Source organism: Capricornis sumatraensis, chromosome 19 (genome assembly GCF_032405125.1).
Source record: "Capricornis sumatraensis isolate serow.1 chromosome 19, serow.2, whole genome shotgun sequence".
In the NCBI taxonomy this organism is placed as follows: Eukaryota; Metazoa; Chordata; class Mammalia; order Artiodactyla; family Bovidae; genus Capricornis; species Capricornis sumatraensis.
Genome location: NC_091087.1, coordinates 32,262,672 through 32,281,650, shown reverse-complemented (window position 1 = coordinate 32,281,650; position 18,979 = coordinate 32,262,672). Strand labels below are relative to the sequence as shown.

The 18,979-nt window shown below is 46.4% G+C and overlaps 2 pseudogenes; one reads left to right on the top strand and one right to left on the bottom strand.

Moving 5' to 3' along the window:
* Positions 1-232: 232 nt before the first annotated feature.
* Positions 233-15,885, bottom strand: LOC138094956 (nucleolar RNA helicase 2 pseudogene; annotated as a pseudogene).
* LOC138095242 (endophilin-A2 pseudogene) lies at positions 15,884-16,991 on the top strand (annotated as a pseudogene).
* The last annotated feature ends 1,988 nt before the right edge of the window (positions 16,992-18,979 follow it).

Genomic DNA, 18,979 nt, shown 5'->3' with positions numbered 1-18,979 from the left:
TAATAATGCTGTTCCACGTTGCTGAACACAGTTCTGTTTTTGTCAAATAAATCCTCTACTTCAAATTGCTGTCCAAATGCTTTATTAAACTCTGCTTCTGGCCTTTGTTTTGGAATCTGTCACTTTTGTTGCCACCTCCTGATCGCTGTCCCCTGAAGCTTCCACTTCTTTCCTGCTGTCCCCTGACACCTCGGTTGCCCTCGCACTCTCCCCTGAAGCCTCGATGGCCTTCTCACTGTCCTCGGAAGCTGGGATATCCTTTCCGTGGACCTTCTAGCTCTGGTTGCTCTGTGGCCACAGAAAGCGGCCAGTGCGTGAATCATGCCACTTTTCCTGTACTTCTGCTACTGATGCAGTAGGGATATCAAAGCAAACACCCTGCTTTCCTTTGAGAAAGACCATTCCCTTCACTTTGGAATCAATATCCTCACCCAGCTGCCTTTTAAGTTCTTTCCAAGCATAGCTAATGTTTGGCATTTCAACTGAGCACCACAAGGTCATGGCCACAGAGCCTGCTTCGGAGTTGATCAAGGAGCGCTGGTCTACCGACACGGCCCCGGAAAGGCGGGCCAGGGCTGCAGCCAGGGCTTCTGCAGCGCCCTCTCCGCAACCAGCTGCTCGGCTGACCGCTTGAAGTGACCAGTCGCAGTGGGAGGCACCGAGTCCAGGAGCCTGATGGCATCTTTGCTAGAAGCTTTAATTATCTCTGTTGCAGAAGGAACAGCTATTTGTTTAAATTTAATTCCTGCTTTTTGCTCCACTTGGGCTGACTGGTATTCTTTGTGCTGGTAAAAGCAGATGCAAACCCCGGTCCTCTCGGCTCTACCTGTTCACCCATAACGATGAATGTAGGATTGCACATGCTTTGGTGGAGAACTTTGAACAACCAGATCGACCTTGGGGATATCTAACCCATGTGCAGGAACATTGGTTGCAACCAAAACTCCAAAATCACCATTTCGAAAACCTTTCAGGGTGATTTCCCTTTGCTTCTGTGGAAGTCTCTGTGTAATGACTGGGCATCCTGTCTTACAGCCACATTCTGTGACAACTCCTGGACTTTATTCTTCATTTCGCAAAATATGCTAGTGTGCCCTTGATAACCACTGTACACGCAGGTCACGTCTCCAGTAACTGCTGTCCTCTGAGTCCCATGGCACTTGATAGCCAGATGCTCTAGAGTTACTGCTGTTTTCTGCGTCCTTTTACCAGTCAGGCCCACTTGTTCTTATGTAGATTTCATGTATTTTGTAGCAACATTATACACCCAATAGGGGCAAGTTGCAGAAAAAAGCAATGTTTGGGGATTGTCTTCTGAATCTTTCTTGTATGTCACACATAAAATGTCTTCCGCTTGATCAGGAAAGCCCATATCCAACATCTGGTCAACTTCATCCACGATAACATGCTTAAGTTTGGTGAGATCTAGCTTGCCATTCTGCAAGTGGTCTTTGACACGACATTTCTCCGTAAAAACAAGCCACTGCCAAGGTTTTTTGTGATGTCACTGAAGTCTCTGCTTACTTGACTTGCCAACTCCCTTGTGGGTGCAAGAACCAGTACCTGAGGGGCATGACCTCTCTTCCAGTCTTGCAGTTCTCCAAGAAATTTCTCAACCAAAGGGATAGCAAAGAAGAATGTCTTTCCAGTTCCTGTCCACACCTGTACAATCAAATCCTTCTCAGTATAGACATAGTGAAACGTCTTTGCTTGTATAAGAACCAGGAAGGTCACCCCACAGGCTTTGAGAAGTTTAATAGTTTCTTCAGATATGGGAAAATTAGAGAAAGCTCCTTCTTTTTGCTCCACAGTCATTCCCTGTCTAACTCACTGTTTTCTTCACTGGCAGCTTCCTTGGAGTTGGAGTCAGGTCCAGAATCAGGGAATCCATTCTTGAGGTTGGGGCTTTTCTCTCAAATTTCTCCATTTATTTCTTTTTCTTCCTTCATCTTTTTGGGCTTAGGTGCACCCAATTCTTCCTCAGAAGGCTCTTCATTTTTTTATCACTTTTTTGGTTTTAAGAGGAACAATTGTCTTTTCACAGGCGTCCTTTGATTTTTTTGAACCTTGGTTTTAGGAGAAATAATGCCATCTTAGGATGGCTCCTCTTTTTTGACTTTTTAGATTTAGGAGAATTCACGTCAACCTCAGAAGGCTCTCCTTTTCTTTTTAACCTTTTTAGCTTTGGGAGAAATCATTTCTTCCTTTTCTTCTGGTTCCTCTTCAGTCTTACTAGATTTTGGCTTCTCTTTTTTACCTTTCTTCTCATTTTGCTTTCACGGTATCTCCATTTCTGCCACGGCTGCGTCTGACTCCAAATCTGCTTCACTATGAAGTTTCCCTGGCATCACTCACACAAGCTGTATAGGCCGACCAGTCTCAGTTGCTCACTGAGGACAAGCACAAAACTGCAAATTGACTAGACTTCAACATAGCACTGGCATGAGACAAAATAAAAGGAAAGAAATATAGTGTTAGTTTATGCCCTCGACCTCTGTGACTTGCTATCCCCTCCCTGGACCCTGAGTAGACTCAGTCCCAGGGCTGGGGGTGGGGCCCACACAGCCGTGCAGGGTGTCCTGCACTGAGGCTCCTCTTAAGCCTGTACTGTCTGGTTTTCTCTGGCTGGGGCCAGACTCCCTAGTGAACCCCAGGAATGGTGGCCTGACTCTGGATACAGGGTAAAGTCACCAAGTATCGAGGTCTCCGGTGCTGGGGTCCCCTGTCCTTCCTGAGAGTGCAGCCTCCTAGGCACCTCAGCAGGGAGCGGTGCCCAAGGAAGGCATGAATCAGAAGGGGAGGGGTGAAGCTTTAGGGGGAAGAAGTAGGGAGACTCAAGTCCTTGGGTGTTTAACAGCCCAGGAAGCCGACTTTCCCTAAGGCTCTGGGTGCAGGTGCAACCAGTTGAGCAGGAATAAGTGCTGCCGCCTTGTGGACATTTCCTATAACTAAACTTGCCCACCAGTGCTGACTGGCACCTCCAATTCAAAAGGCCTGTGGGGCAGTTAAAGACAGCTGCCCTCAAAAAAGGTCCTGAGGCAGGTATTGCAGAAATGAGAGCCAAACACAACCTATGTTCAAGGAGCCAATTTCAAAGGTCAATATTCCTCACATTCTTTAAGGAAGGAAAGAAAGAAAAGAGAGAAAAAGAACCCAAATGGCCACAGGCCAAGATGCTCAGCATCCTGAAGTATTACAGGAGTGACGCTGATCAAAATGACAACAAGAAATCAAATCCCATTTGACAGAATGGCCATCCTCACAGTCTGCAAGCAGAGAAGAGAGCCAGGAGATGACGGAAACCCCCTTCATGTTCCCTGGGAACAGACATTGGCAAGTCTCTTGAAGGGATAGCCTGCACAGGGCAGAACAAACAGGTCAAGAGAACTAAATTAGAGCTAGGATTCTAATACTCACACCTGGGCCTATATTACAAAAAAAAAAATCATCACTCAAAATGACACATGAACCCCAACCTTCCCTGCAGTGGTACCTCCAACTGCCAAGACACAGACCCAAGAAAAGGTGCACCGACAAATTAAATCTTAAGGAAATGTTGTACATATATACAAGGGGCTATTACTCAGACTTCAAATATCACCAATAAAATTATGAGATTATGCCAATGGTCCCCACAAGCATGGACCTCGGAGGAAAATACACTCAGTGAAGTCAGCAACAGAGGAAGACAGAATAGCAGATGATGCGCCTGGAGGGCGAAATTGAACAAAAGAGATACAGAGGAAATAATCTGCATCATAAAACGACACTGAGATTCAAACACAGTTCAGTTCAGTTCAGTCAGCTCAGTCGCTCAGTCGTGTCCGACTCTTTGCGACCCCATGAATCGCAGCACGCCAGGCCTCCGTGTCCACCACCAACTCTCGGAGTTCACTCAGACTCACGTCCATCGAGTCTGTGATGCCATCCAGCCATCTCATCCTCTGTCGTCCCCTTCTCCTGCCCCCAATCCCTCCCGCATCAGAGTCTTTTCCAATGAGTCAACTCTTCACATGAGGTGGCCAAAGTACTGGAGTTTCAGCTTTAGCATCATTCCTTCTAAAGAAATCCCAGGGCTGATCTCCTTCAGAATGGACTGGTTGGATGCCCTTGCAGTCCAAGGGACTCTCAAGAGTCTTCTCCAACACCACAGTTCAAAACCATCAATTCTTCGGCGCTCACCCTTCTTCATAGTCCAACTCTCACATCCATACATGACCACTGGAAAAACCATAGCCTTGACTAGACGGACCTTTGTTGGCAAAGTAATGTCTCTGCTTTTCAATATGCTATCTAGGTTGGTCATAACTTTTCTTCCAAGGAGTAAACGTCTTTTAATTTCATGGCTGCAGTCACCACCTGCAGTGATTTTGGAGCTCAAAAAATAAAGTCTGACACTGTTTCCACTGTTTCCCCATCTATTTCCCATGAAGTGATGGGACCAGATGCCATGATCTTCGTTTTCTGAATGTTGATCTTTAAGCCAACTTTTTCATTCTCCTCTATCACTTTCATCAAGAGGCTTTTTAGCTCCTCTTCACTTTCTGCCATAAGGGTGGTGTCATCTGCATATCTGAGGTTATTGATACTTCTCCTGGCAATCTTGATTCCAGCTTGTGCTTCTTCCAGTCCAGCGTTTCTCATGATGCACTCTGCATAGAAGTTAAATAATCAGGGTGACAATATACAGCCTTGACGTACTCCTTTCCCTGTTTGGAACCAGTCTGTTGTTCCATGTCCAGTTCTAACTGTTGCTTCCTGACCTGCATACAGATTTCTCAAGAGGCAGGTTAGGTGGTCTGGTATTCCCATCTCTTTCAGAATTTTCCACAGTTTATTGTGATCCACACAGTCAAAGGCTTTGGCATAGTCAATGAAGCAGAAATAGATAGTTTTCTGGAACTCTCTTGCTTTTTCCATGATCCAGCGGATGTGGGAAATTTGATCTCTGGTTCCTCTGCCTTTTCTAAAACCAGCTTGAACATCAGGGAGTTCACGGTTCACAGATTGCTGAAGCCTGGCTTGGAGAATTTTGAGCATCTAGCATGTGAGATGAGTGCAATTGTGCGGTAGTTTTGAGCATTCTTTTGCATTTCCTTTCTTTGGAATTGGAATGAAAACACAAATATTCCAAAAAAAAAAAAAAAGAGAGAGAGAAAGTTCCAGGGATGAATTAGGAGGTTGTGACTACTGTATACACAGAAATCTGTATCTGTAATAAATTATACACAAGAATTATCTCCTTCCTTCCTTCCACACATGCACTGAAATGTGTATCTCTAACGTTGTTTGGTCGCTAAGTCGTGTCAGAAAGTTTGCAAACTCCTTGAATGGTAGCCTGCCAGCTTCCTCTGCCCATGGCATTACCCAGGCAAGTATACTGGGATGGGTTGCCATCTCCTTCTCCAGGGTTTCTAACATACCCGCGGAAATATGTATTGGTATTAGCTAAGCAACAAGGATTATTTTCCACCTTCCATCCTTCCTTCTGTGCACGCATCTAGAGGAATATTTCTCTCTATCATATACCAAGAAATCTGTAGCTGTAACAGAACACCCACAAGGACTATCTCCTTCCTTCGTTTCTTGCACATGTACAAGGAAACTATACCTCTAATAAATGTTCCACAGGGATCTGATGTTCAGCACAGAGTACTTTATTCGACCTTGTTCAATAAACTGTGTGGCAAAATAATCAGTAAAAAGTACTAAAGCCCATAATATATGTGTCATAGCTGAATCAGTCCATTGTACACTGTGGACAAAGACAAAACTGCAAATAGACTGGACTTCAAGATAACAACAGCATGAAATAAAGGAAAGTAATGTCTAGTTTATTTCCTCCAATCTGTTTGACTTAGGATGCTATCTGAATCTTGGTAGCTGAATAGGCTTAAACCAGGGATGGACGTGGGTGGTGTCGAGATAGCCGAGCAGGTTTGCCCTGGCTGGGACCAGAATCCTTAGTGAACTGAAATCCGGATGGCCCGACCCTCTGACTTGGAGGAACACAGAAAACTGCCCAGATCGCAGGTCTCCCCGTGCTGGGGACCCCAGCTCAAGACTCCTTGAGAGTGCAGCCTCCTAGGCACCCCAGCAGGGAGCACTGCCCAAGTACAGCATGAGGCTAGAGGGGAGGGGCGAAGCTTCAGGGGGGAAGAGGTGGTGAGATGGAAGGGCTTGGGTGCTTGCTCAGGCACACCCCACTCTAATTCACATCCCAGGAAGCTGACTTTCCTTAAGGCTCTGGTTGCAGGTGGAACCAGAGCTGAGCATGAAGAAGTGCTGCCGCCTTGTGGACATTTCCTGTAAGAACAACTTTCCCACCAGCGCTGACTGGCACCTGCAATTAGGAAGGCATTGCAGGGAGAAATATCAATCACCTCACATATGCAGATGACACCATCCTTATGGCAGAAAGTGAAGAGGAACTAAAAAGCCTCTTGATAAAAGTGAAAGAGGAGAGTGAAAAAGTTGGCTTTAAGCTCAACATTCAGAAAACGAAGATCATGGCATCTGGTCCCATCACTTCATGGGAAATAGATGGGGAAACAGTGGAAACAGTGTCAGACTTTATTTTTTTGTGCTCCAAAATCACTGCAAATGGTGACTGCAGCCAATTAAAAGATGCTCACTCCTTGGAAGAGAGGTTATGACCAACCTAGATAGCATATTGAAAAGCAGAGACATTACTTTGCCAACAAAGATCCGTCTAGTCAAGGCTATGGTTTTTCCAGTGGTCATGTATGGTTGTGAGAGTTGGACTGTGAAGAAAGCTGAGCGCTGAAGAATTGATGGTTTTGAACTGTGGTGTTGGAGAAGACTCTTGAGAGTCCCTTGGACTGCAAGGGCATCCAACCAGTCCATTCTAAAGGAGATCAGCCCTGGGTGTTCTTTGGAAGGAATGATGCTAAAGCTGAAACTCCAGTACTTTGGCCACCTCATGCAAAGAGTTGACTCACTGGAAAAGACTTTAATGCTGGGAGGGACTGGTGGCAGGAGGAAAAGGGGAAGACAGAGGATGAGATGGCTGGATGGCATCACCAACGCGATGGACATGAGTCTGAGTGAACTCCGGGAGATGGTGATGGACAGGGAGGCCTGGCGTGCTGCGATTCATAGGGTTGCAAAGAGTCGGACACGACTGAGCGACTGAACTGAACTGATGGGGATGTTAAAGCCAGCTGCCCTCAGAAAGGTCCTGCGGCAGGTATTAGAGATAAATGCCAAACACAATCGACTTTCAAGAAACCAATTTCAAAGGTCAATTTTCCTCATACCCTTTAAGGAAAGAAAAAAGAACCTAAACAACCACAGGACAAGATGCTCAGCATCCTGAATCATTACAGAAGAGATGCCGATCAAAACGACAACAAGAGATCAAATCCCATCTGACAGAATGGCCGTCCTAACTGTCTGCAGCAGTACGTGGAGGGGAGAGCCGGGAGGCGATGGAATCCCCCTTCGTGTTGCCTGCGAACAGACACTGGCCAGAACAAAACAGTCAAGAGAACTAAAGCTAGAATTCTAATACCCACACCTGGGCCTACATTTGGAAAAACCTCCATTCAAAATTACACATGCAGAAAAAAACAAAAACAAAAACAAAATTACACATGCACCTCAGCTTTCACTGTAGTGGTACCTCCAACCGCCAAGACTCAGACCCAAGAAAAAGTCCACTGACAGATACAATCTTAAAGAAATGTGGTACATATATACAAGGGGCTATTACTCAGTCTTCAAATATCGCCACTGAAATTATGAAATTATGCCAGTGGTCCCCACAAGCATGGACCTTGGAGGAAAGCACACTAAATGAGCAGAGGAAGAAAATAGCAGATGATGTCCCTGGAGGGAAAAACGGAAAAAAAGACATACAGAGGAAGTAATTTATAACATAAAAAGAGACTCAGATCAAACATGAATAATTGTTAAAAAAAAAAAAAAAAAGAAAGTGCCAGGTACATATTAGGAGGTTACTACTACCTTATACATAGAAACCTGTATCCGTAATAGATAATCCACAAGGGCCTGATTTTTAGCACAGGAATTCTATTCAGCCTTGTTCAATTATATTTACGGCAAAAGAATGGATAAAAAGAACAGATACGCTGTATATGTATATATGTCTTAACTGAATAGTGGACTGTACACTGAGAATCACAAAACTGCAAATTGACTATACTTCGACATAGCATTGGCATGAGATTAAAGAAAAGAAAAAGAAAAGTAACGCCTATTATATCCCCCCGACCTTGCTGACTTGCGCTACTATTCGCTCCCTGGACCCTGAGTAGACCAGAGTCCCAGGGCTGCACTGGGGTGGGGTTGAGACAGCCAGGCAGGGTCCCCTTCATAGAGATGCCTCTTAAACCTGTACTGTCTGTTTTTTTCCGGCTAGGACAAGCATCCCTACTGCACCCAAAGATGGTGGCGTAGTCCGCTGGCCTCGAGGATACAGGGTAAAGCTCCCAAGTATCCAGGGCCCTGGCGCTGGGGTCCCCTGCTGAAGCCTCCTTCCTGAGAGTGCAGCCTTCTAGGTGCTTCAGCAGGGAACGGTGCCCCAGGTAGGCATGAATCTTGTGGGGAGGGGTAAAGCTTTAGGGGGAAGGAGTAGTGAGACTCAAGCACTTGGGTGTTTGCTCAGACATAGGCCACTCTAATTCACTGGGCCAGGAAGCCGGCCTTCCCTAAGGCTCTGGTCGCAGATGGAACCAGAGTCGGGCATGCAAAAGTGCTGCCGCCTTGTGGACATTTCCTGTAACTACAACTCAATCTTTTGTGCTTACTGGCACCTCCAATTCACAAGGTCTGTGGGGCTGTTAATGACAGCTGCCCTCAGGAAAGGTCCTGGGACGGTTATTGAAGAAATAAATTCCAAACACAATGAACTTTCAAGAAGCCAACTGCAACAGGTAAATTTTCCCCACATCCCCCAAATCCCCAAACGGCCACAGGACAAGATGCTCAACATCCCCAATTATTGCAGAAGGAATGCCGATCTAAAAGACACCAAGAAATCAATTCCCACCTGTCAGAGTGGTCATCCTCACAAGTCTACAAACAATAAACAAGGGAGAGAGCCAGGCGGAGAGGAAACCCCCCTACGCGGTCAGTGTGAATGGACACTGGAAATAGCCCCTAGAAAGGACAGTCTCCTCAGGGCAGAAACTAAAGCTTCAGGGGCTCAGCCCATGGCCTGACATACCCACACCTGGGCCCATATCCTGAGAAAACCGCCAGTGAAAAAGACACAGGCACCCCATCATTCGCTACAGAGCCAAGACACAGAACCAGCCAGATGTCACCTGACAGATTAAAGGTTAAAGATGTGTACATACATACAATGGACTATTACTCAGTCATGTAAAATGGCCACTGAAATTGTGCCACTAATTGTCACAAGGATCGACCTTGGAGGGTCATAGACTAAGTGAAGTCAGTTGGATGGAGAAAGACAATTTTGCCTTATAGGCAAAATACAAAAAGAGATACAATGGAACAAATTTACAACAAAAATAGTGACTCTTGAGAATTCAAATACAAGCAGAAGTTCCCCCAAAAAAGTGAAAGAGCAAGGATGAATTAGGACGTCAGGGCTAAGATATACACAGAAATCTGTATCTATAATAGAGAACCCAGAAGGGTATCTCTTTCCTTCCTTCCTACTATACACAGAAATATCTCTCTCTCTAGACACTCAGGAAGGGCCTGATGGTCAGCACAGGGTGCTCTACTCGACCTTCTGCAGTAACCTCTATGGCAACAGGATCCAGAAAAGAACAGATATGCTGTCTGTATGTGGCATAAGTGAATCAGGTGGCTGCAATCTGAACACAAGCACGAAACTGCAAAGTGACCCTACTCCAAGACAGCACAGGCACGAGACTAAAGAAAAGGAACAGAACAGCAGTGCCTAGTTTATTCCCCACGACCTCCCTGAGTTGGGCTGCTCTCCCATTCCCGGAGCCTGAGCAGGCTTGAGTCTCATGTCTGGACTGGGCTAGAGTCGAGGCAGCTGGGTCGAGACGACCACAATTTTAATAGACACGTAACCTGCGATTTCGGCCCCACTAGGTACAACAGCCAAGACAGGAAAGCAAGCTAGTTGTAGAAGCACAGACGAATGGATTCAGACAAGTCCATGTGCACAGCGGAATATTTCTCAACCATAAAGAGGCAGGAAATAATGCCACGTCCAGCCTCAGGAAAGACAGTGGAGACGATCATTCCAAGTGAAGTGAGGGAGACGAGGAAAGACAAGTATCAGATGATATCACTTCTAGGTATAAACTAAAGAGGGATACAAATGAGCTTATTGCCTGGAGACACAGGCTCCCAGACTTAGAAAAGAAACTTCCGGTCACCAGATATAAAGATGTGGGGCGTGGAGAAATGAGCTGCTTCAGACTAAGATATGCACACTACTATTGATAAAGTAAGAGACCAAGACCCACCAGGTAACACAAGGAAACTGATTCCACACGCTGTATTAATCTATGAGGGAAAAATCCCCAACAAATCATATATACATCCATGTAAAAGCGAAACAATTTGTGGTAGAAGGAAAAGCAAAAAACAAAAAACCCACAAGACTGTAATTCACTGCATTATGCTATGCTTAGTCGCTCAGTCGTGTCTGACTCTGTGCGACCCCATGGACTGTAGCCCGCCAGGCTCCTCTGTCCATGGGATTCTCCAGGCAGGAATACTGGAGTGGGTTGCCATGCTCTCCTTCAGGGGATGTTTCCAACCCACAGTTCAAATGATGGGATGAAAACAGAAAAAATGAAAAAGAAATTCTGACTCTATTTCCCTCAGGAAATACTGAGTTGGGCTGGCGTCATATCCCTGGAGCCTGGCTGGTTTGGGTCCCAAGGATGGAGTGTCCTGGGGCTGAGGGAGCTGGAAGCATGTAGCAGGCAGTGTGTCTCCAAAATGGACCTGGAGTGTCTGTTGCCCCCTGGAGAGCCCCCAGCCTCCAGAGACAGGCAGGAGAAATTAAGAGATTGGAATTAACATGTACATATTAGTATATATCAAATAGATAATTTAAAGTACTCACTGAATAGCACAGGAAAGTTTATTGAACACACTATAATCACCTATATGCGAAAAGAACCCGAAAGGGAATAGATAAACGTCTATGTGTAACTGAATCGAGTTCCTGTAACCTGACACAAACACATCAGAAATCCACTGTATTCCAATAGAAAATAACAAGAAATTTACAGACCCCCCCCTCCCCCTCGACGAAGAGAGAGAGAGACAACGCGGCATGAAGTACTGCTGCCGCCTTGTGGCCAGTTTCTGTAATAACACCATGCACAGCTGTGCTGCTGGGAATTGAATATTCACAAGGATTCCGGGGCTGTAAGTAAAAAACAAGTGCCCTCCAGAAATGTCCTTTGTCATCGAAAGAGAACCCAAAACAAGACAGGCGTTAAAGAAGCCAATTTCAAGATGTAAGTTTAAATCACACGTTTTTTAAAAAATCACATGAAAAGATGTCAACATCACTAAACATTAGAGAAATGCAATTTTAAACTACACTGAGGTATCACATCACACCAGGAGGAATGGCCGTTGCCAAACACTCTGCAAACAATGAGTGCTGAGAGGGTGTGCAGACAAGGAAACCCTCCTCCACGGAGCTTGGGATACAAATGGGGAACACCCACTCGGGAGGATACCGTGAGGATCCCTTCAACCATGAAAATGAGAATGAAATTAGAAAACATCCTAACACCAAACACAAAATAAACACCAGAGAGCATAAATATCTAGATGTAATGACGGATACTATGAAATCCTTGAGAAAAATATAAACAGGACACAATCTGACATAAAATGCAGCAAGTCCTTTATAGGTCCCTCTCCTAGAATAATGAAAAATAAACCACAAATCAGAAAGTGGGACTGAATTAACCTTAAAAGCATTTGTATACCTAAAGGAAATCCTCAAGGAAAGGCAAGGAAAATCCTCAAAATCAGTTCAGTTCAGTTGCTCAGTCATGTCTGACTCTCTGCGACCCCATGGACTGCAGCATGCCAGGCCTCCCCATCCATTATCAACTCCTGGAGCTTACTCAAACTCATGTCCATCGAGTTGGTGATGCCATCCAACCATCTCATCCTCTGTTGTCCTCTTCTCTTCCCACCTTCAATCTTTCCCAGCATCAGGGTCTTTTCAAATGAGTCAGTTCTTTGCATCAGGTGGCCAAAGTATTGGAGTTTCAGCTTCAGCATCAGTCCTTCCAATGAATATTCAGGACAGATCTCCTTTAGGATGGATTGGTTGGATCTCCTTGCAGTCCAAGGGACTCTCAAGAGTCTTCTCCAACACCACAGGTCAAAAGCATCAATTCTTCAGTGCTAAGCTTTCTTTATAGTCCAACTCTCACATCCATACATGACCACTGAAAAACCATAGCTTTGATTAGACCGACTTTGATGGCAAAGTAATGTCTCTGCTTTTGAATATGCTGTCTTGGTTGGTCATAGCTTTACTTCCAAGGAGCAAGCATCTTTTAATTTCATGGCTGCAGTCACATCACATCTGCAGTGATTTTGGAGATCCTCAAAATAAAATCTCTCACTGTTTCCATTGTTTCCTCAAGTATTTGCCATGAAGTGATGGGACCAGATGCCATGATCTTAGTATTCTGAATGTTGAGTTTTAAGCCAACTTTTTCACTCTCTTCTTTCACTTTCATCAACAGGCTCTTTAGTTCTTCTTCACTTTCTGCCATAAGGGTGTATCATCTGAATATCTGAGGTTATTGATATTTCTCCCAGGAATCTTGATTCCAGCCTGTGCTTCATCCAGCCCAGCGTTTCTCATGGTGTACTCTGCATATAAGTTAAAGAAGCAGGGTGACGTACTCTTTCCCCAATTTGGAACCAGTCTGTCATTCCATGTCCAGTTCTAACTGTTGCTTCTTGACCTGCATACAGATTTCTCAGGAGCCAGGTCAGGTGGTCTGGTATTCCCATCTCTGTAAGGATTTTCCACAGTTTGTTGTGATCCACACAGTCAAAGGCTTTGGCTTTGTAGTCAATAAAGCAGAAGTAGATGTTTTTCTGGAACTCTCTTGCTTTTTTGATGTTCCAGCGGATGTTGGCAGTTTGATCTCTGGTTCCTCTGCCTTTTCTAAATCCAGCTGGAACATCTGGAAGTTCACGGTTCATGTACTGTTGAAGCCTCAACGTGGAGAATTTTGAGCATTACTTTGCTAGCGTGTGAGATGAGTGCAATTGTGCAGTAGTTTGAGCATTCTTTGGCATTGCCTTTCTTTGGGAATGGAAGGAAAACTGACCTTTTCCAGTCCTGTGGCCACTGCTGAGTTTTCCAAATGTGCTGGCATATTGAGTGCAGCACTTTCACAGCATCACCTTTTAGGATTTGAAATAGTTCAACTGGAATTCCATCACCTCCACTAGCTTTGTTCATAGTGATGCTTCCTAAGGCCCACCTGACTTCGCATTCCGGGATGTCTGGCTCTGGGTGAGTGATCACACCATCGTGATTATCTGGGTCATGAAGATCTTTTTTGTATAGTTCTTCTGTGTATTCTTGCCACCTTTTCTTAGTATCTTCTGCTTCTGTTAGATCCATACAATTTCTGTCCTTTATTGAGCCCATCTTTGCATGAAATGTTCCCTTGGTATCTCTAATTTTCTTGAAGAGATCTCTAGTCTTTCCCATTCTGTTGTTTTCCTCTATTTCTTTGCATTGATCACTGAGGAATACTTTCTTCTCTCTCCTTGCTATTCTTTGGATCTCTGCATTCATATGGGTATATCTTTCCTTTTCTCCTTTGCCTTTCACTTCTCTCCTTTTCTCAGCTATTTATAAGGCCCCCTCAGGCAACCATTTGGCCTTTTTTGCAAAGGTTTCTTTTTCTTGGCAATGGTCTTGATCACTGCCTCCTGTACACTCTGAGGAACCTCCGTCCATAGTTCATCAGGCACTCTGTCAATCAGATCTAGTCCCTTGAATCTATTTCTCACTTCCACTGTATAAGCATAAGGGATTTGATTTAGGTCATACCTGAATGGTCTAGTGGTTTTCCCTACTTTCTTCAATTTAAGTCTGAATGTAGCACTAAAGAGTTCATGATCTGAGCCACAGTCAGCTCCCCGTCTTGTTTTTGCTGACTGTATAGAGCTTCTCCATCTTTGGCTGCAAAGAATATAATCAATCTGATTTCGGTGTTGACCATCTGGTGATGTCCATGTGTAGAGTCTTCTCTTGTGTTGTTGGAAGAGGGTGTTTGTTATTACCTGGGTGTTCTCTTGGCAAAACTCTGTTAGTTTTTACCTGTTTCATTTTGTACTCCAAGCCCAAACTTGCCTGTTACTCCCGGTATCTGTAGACTTCCTACTTTTTCATTCCAGTCCCCTATAATGAAAAGGACATCTTTTTTGGGTGTTAGTTCTAGAAGGTCTTGTAGGTCTTCATAGAAACGTTCAACTTCAGCTTCTTCAGCATTACTGGTTGAAGCATAGACTTGGATTACTGTGATATTGAATGATTTGTCTTAGAAACAAACATTATTCTGCTATTTTTGAGATCAGGAATAAATTTTTGAAATAGGAAAAAATATTTGCCAAGGAAGATACCCAGAAGGGATTCATCTCCAAAACCTAGGAACAGCTTGTGCAACTTAATATCAACAATACATACAACTAAGAACAAAATGGGGAAAGATTGAAATGGTTATTTATCTCAGGAAGACCTACAGATTGTACTTAGGCACATGAAACTATTCTCAGCATCACTAATTATTAGAAAAACACAAATCCAAGTCCAAGGAGCTAATCACTCACATTGGTCAGAATGGTCATCTTAAAACATCTTAAAGAATAAATGCTAGGACGTCCCTGGTGGTGCAGTGTGAAGAATGTGCCTGGCAATGCAGGAGAAGCAGATTGAAACCTTGGTCTCAGGAGATTCCACATCAGTGGGGCCACTAAGCCCCCATGCGCCACAACTGTGGACCCTGTGCCCTAGAGCCCCCGGACTACAACTGCTGAGGCCTCCTGCCACGACTCCTGAAGCCTGGTGCTCCAGAGCCCGCTTTCTGCAGCCAGAAGCCACCACAAGGAGGAGCCTCATTCTACAGTGAAACTACAGAGTAGCCCCGCTCACTGCAGATAGAGAGAGCTGGATTTCTGCAACTGAGGCCCAGTGCAACCAAAGACAAATGAATAAGTAAAATTATTTAGAAAAGAATAAATGCTGGAGAGGGTGTAGAGACAAGGAAACCCTCCTGAACTGTTGATCACAATGTACATAGGTCCCTTCAGTAGGGAGAACAGTATGGAGAGTCATTTGAAAAACAACATAGAAGTACTTTAAGACCCAGGAATCTAAATCCAGAAAAAATAAAAAAATGTAAAGGACACCCCTGCAATCATAGCCCAAAGATGCAACAGCCAAGTCTGGGAAACAAGCTAATTGTAGAAATTTCAGATGAATGGATACAGATGATAGGGTACCTATACACAATGCAATATTTCTCAGCTATAAAGAGGTAGGAAATAATGCCAAGTGCAGTCACAGAAAAAGAAATTAGAGATGATCATTCAAAGTGAAGTAAGGGGAGACGGGGGCTCAGGGCGCGCGTGCGCGCGCTGGGGCCGGCACCGGAAGTGTGTGGTTGCCATGTAATATCCTGGCCGCGCGGGCTCGCGAGGGTCTGAGGCGGCTCCGGGGCGGGCGGGGCTGGCTTGAGGGCGGCGGAGGCCGTGCCGTAGGCGCCCGTTGAGGCGCCCGTTGAGGCGCGCTGGGGGTTGGTGGCGCCCGGAAACCGTCGCCTGCGCGGTCCCTCCAGTTCGCTGTGTCCGGGCGGCAGGCCCGACGGCGGGAGGCAGCATGTCGGTGGCTGGGCTGAAGAAGCAGTTCTACAAGGCGAGCCAGCTGGTCAGTGAGAAGGTCGGAGGGGCAGAAGGGACCAAGCTTGACGATGACTTCAAAGAGATGGAGAAGGTGGATGTCACCAGCAAGGCTGTGACAGAAGTGTTGGCCAGAACCATTGAGTACCTGCACCCCAACCCAGCCTCTCGGGTCAAGCTGACAATGCTCAACACGGTATCCAAGATCCGAGGGCAGGTGAAGAACCGCGGCTACCCACAGTCGGAGGGCCTGCTGGGCGAGTGCATGATCCGCCATGGGAAGGAGCTGGGCGGCGAGTCCAACTTTGGTGACGCCCTGCTGGATGCCGGGGAATCCATGAAGCGCCTGGCTGAGGTGAAGGACTCCCTGGACATTGAGGTCAAGCAGAACTTCATCAACCCTCTGCAGAACCTGTGTGACAAGGACCTGAAGGAGATCCAGCACCACCTGAAGAAGCTGGAGGGCCGCCGCCTGGACTTTGACTACAAGAAGAAGCGGCAGGGCAAAATCCCCGACGAGGAGCTGCGTCAGGCCATGGAGAAGTTTGAGGAGTCCAAGGAGGTGGCGGAGACCAGTATGCACCACCTCCTGGAGACTGATATCGAGCAGGTGAGCCAGCTCTCTGCCCTGGTGGACGCCCAGCTGGACTACCACCGGCAGGCCGTGCAGATCCTGGATGAGCTGGCTGACAAGCTCAAGCGAAGGATGCGGGAAGCCTCCTCACGCCCCAAACGGGAGTATAAGCCCAAGCCGCGGGAGCTCCTGGACCTCGGAGAGCCTGAGCAGTCCAACGGGGGCTTCCCCTGTGCCGCGGCCCCCAAGATCACAGCTTCATCATCTTTCCGATCTTCTGACAAGCCCATTTGGACCCCCAGCAGGAGCATGCCACCCCTGGACCAGCCGAGCTGCAAGGCCCTATACGACTTCGAGCCTGAGATCGATGGGGAGCTGGGCTTCCATGAGGGCGACATCATCACGCTGACCAACCAGATCGATGAGAACTGGTACGAGGGCATGCTGGACGGCCGGCCAGTCAGGCTTCTTCCCCCTCAGCTACGTGGAGGTGCTGGTGCCGCTGCCCCAGTGACCACCCCTCCGTCCAGATCTCTGCATTCCACACGGCCAGGGCAGTGCTTGTGGCCGGTCCAGGGGCAGCAGGGTCCCCGTTTACACTAGCACTCACCGCCAAGGGGCTCCCTTCCCCACTCCGCATGGCCATCTTGGGGCTGGGCAGTGTTCCCCATCTTGCTGCTCTAGACTCTGCCCCCGGCCTACCCGCTCGCCCCAGGAGGCTCACACTAAGGTGCTCTTAGAAACACTAACTCCTACCCCTTTCCAGGGATGGGTGACTCCAGGTGGACCTCCTTCTCTCCCCCCACCTCTTTCTCACACACACAGATTCAAACACACATTCTTTCCCACACACATACATGCACACTCACATCCTCTCATGTCTCCATCCAACATTCACACACATGTGCACATGTCCTCTCCCACCTCCATCCCTCACAGCCCAGAGACTTAAGGCTGGGACTGAACGTTGGTGTGATGGGGTGGTCTATGCAAGACACCCTGGCTGAGACTTACCACCCTGCTTTTAAATCCCCTTCCAGGGTCCCCTGGGCCCATGAATGTCTACAGATGTCACCTCCCTGGAAGGGCCTCGCCCCTTCCCTCTGGCTGGGGGCTCACGAAGAGACAAGGCTGGGTGTCTCAGAGGCCAGGGCCCCCAAGGACAGGCCATCGCCCTCCTGCAGGGCACTGAATCCCACACACTCATGCCCACCGCCCCATCTCCAGCCAAGCACAGGGAGCATCTCTCTCTGGCACAAGCTGCCATGACCAGCATATAGTGCGTGTACACATACACACACATTTACAGACACACACGGGACCATGGGGGCCCAGCCTCCACTATGTGGAAGGTCAAGCACAAAGGCTTTGATAAGTGAATGTTCCTGAGCCCTGGTGCTGGAACCCCTGGGGAGTCCCAGGCAACTCCCTGTCCCAAGCCAGCCATCACACCCTCTCTGGACAGTGGCTCAGGCATCTCCTCCACACCAAGGTAGGCAGCTGCCCAGGCCAGCAGGGGACCCTTGGCCTGGCTCACATTCCTTTCCTCTGGTGACTGATAAAGCCCCCAAGGACATCAGGCCCCCCTTCTCGTCCCTGAGGCCCCCTGGTTAACCAGCATCTGGAGGAGGCACAGATGTCATAGCCTGGGGAAGATCCAAATGTAATCCTGATGTTTTTTTGAAAAAGTATTAAATGTCTCTTTCTACAAAAAAAAAAAAAGTGAAGTAAGGGAGACAGGGACAGACAAGGATCATATGATATCACTCCTAGGTGTAATCTAAAAATGGATGAAAATGAACTTCTTTTTTAAATAGATACAACCTCATAGACTTAGAAAAGAAACAACTGCTCACCAACATAGAAGGCTATCGGTGAGGGAGAAACGAGCTGCTTGAGACTAATATATATATGCACAGTGCTATTTATAAAGTCACCAGGACCTACTGTGCAACACAAGGAAACATATGCAACACTATGTGATTACCTACACATAAAAAACCGAAAAATAATGTATATACATCTGTGAAGTGAATCAAGTTATCCTAGATAACAACCCACATGATTGTAATTCACCTATTTACTCCAGTTCAAATTATAGGATAAAAACATTAAAAAGAAAAATAAGAAGAAATGCTGACTCTATTTCCCTCAGGCCATAGTGACCTAGGCTGCTGTCACATCCCTGGAGCCTGACTGGCTTGGGTCCCAAGGCTGAGTGTCCTGGGGCTGAGGGAACTGGGAGCATGTGGCAGGCAGTGTGCCTCCACAAAGAACCTAGAGTGCCTTTGCCCTCTGCAGAGCCTCCAGATACAGGCATGAGAAATTAGGAGTTTGGAGTTAACATATACATATTAATATATAATCAAAAAGATGATCAAAAATTAATTGCTGAAAAGCAGAGGGAAGTTTATTGAACATACTGTAATCACCTATATGCAAAAAAGAACCTGAAAGAGAATGAATAAATATCCATATATGACTAAATTGAATTCCTGTACA